The sequence below is a fragment of the Glycine soja genome, chromosome 2, assembly GCF_004193775.1.
Source record: "Glycine soja cultivar W05 chromosome 2, ASM419377v2, whole genome shotgun sequence".
Classification (NCBI taxonomy): Eukaryota; Viridiplantae; Streptophyta; class Magnoliopsida; order Fabales; family Fabaceae; genus Glycine; species Glycine soja.
This window is the reverse complement of record NC_041003.1, coordinates 20394623-20395992: the sequence shown is the minus strand read 5'-3', so window position 1 is coordinate 20395992 and position 1370 is coordinate 20394623. Positions and strand designations below refer to the sequence as shown.

General features: G+C 45.1%; 1 non-coding gene across 1 annotated transcript; it reads right to left on the bottom strand.

Annotated features, from left to right (window-relative positions):
• Positions 1 to 202: 202 nt before the first annotated feature.
• Positions 203 to 310, bottom strand: LOC114404767. The gene has a single exon (XR_003665141.1). It is a non-coding gene; the product is annotated as a small nucleolar RNA R71 (small nucleolar RNA).
• Positions 311 to 1370: the final 1060 nt, after the last annotated feature.

The following is a 1370-nucleotide window of genomic DNA, read 5'->3' as shown; positions in this document are numbered from 1 at the left end:
ATTTGAAGGAATTTCATATTGTCTGCTCCACCATGAAACCCCCAGATGTCCAAGAGGATCACATATTTCTGAAGGCTTTTCCTCATTCATTAGAGGGAGTGGCAAAGGACTAGTTGTATTACCTTGCTCCAAGGTCCATCACGAGCTGGGATGACCTTAATAGAGTATTCTTAGAAAAATTTTTCCCTCCTTCCAGGACCACAGCTATCAGGAAGGATATCTCAGGTATTAGACAACTCAGTGGAGAGAGCCTGTATGAGTACTGGGAGAGATTTAAGAAACTATGTGCCAGTTGCCCCCACCATCAGATTTCAGAACAACTTCTTCTCCAATATTTTTATGAAGGACTCAGTAATATGGAGAGAAGTATGATAGATGCTGCCAGTGGTGGAGCCCTTGGAGACATGACTCTTGCTGAAGCCAAAAATTTAATTGAGAAGATGGCTTCCAACTCCCAGCAGTTTAGCGCCAGAAATGATGCCATAGTCATTAGAGGAGTGCATGAGGTAGCTATAAACCCATCTACATCATCTGAAACTAAGAAGCTTGAAGGCAAACTGGATGCATTGGTTAACCTGGTAACCCAGCTGGCCTTGAATCAGAAATCTGTACCTGTCGCAAGGGTTTGTGGTTTGTGCTCCTCTACTGACCACCATACAGACCTTTGCCCTTCCATGCAGCAACCTGGAGCAATTGAGCAGCCTGAAGCTTATGCTGCAAATATTTACAATAGACCTCCTCAACCTCAGCAGCAAAATCAACCACAGCAGAACAATTATGACCTCTCCAGCAACAGATACAACCCTGGATGGAGGAATCACCCTAATCTCAGATGGTCCAGCCCTCAGCAACAACAACAGCAGCCTGCTCCTTCCTTCCAAAATGCTGCTGGCCCAAGCAGACCATACATTCCTCCACCAATCCAACAACAGCAACAACCCCAGAAACAACCAACAGTTGAGGCCCCTCCACAACCTTCCCTCGAAGAACTTGTGAGGCAAATGACTATGCAGTTTCAGCAAGAGACCAGAGCCTCCATTCAGAGCTTAACCAATCAGATGGGACAATTGGCTACCCAATTGAATCAACAACAGTCCCAGAATTCTGACAAGCTGCCTTCTCAAGCTATCCAAAATCCCAAAAATGTCAATGCCATTTCATTGAGGTCGGGAAAGCAGTGTCAAGGACCTCAACCCGTAGCACCTTCCTCATCTGCAAATGAACCTGCCAAACTTCACTCTACTCCAGAAAAAGGTGATGATAAAAATTTACCTAACAATTTCTGTGCAGGTCAATCTTCTTCCACAGGTAATTATGATTTGTAGAAGCAGCACATTCCCCCTCTTCCATTCCCTCCAAGAGCAGTTTCC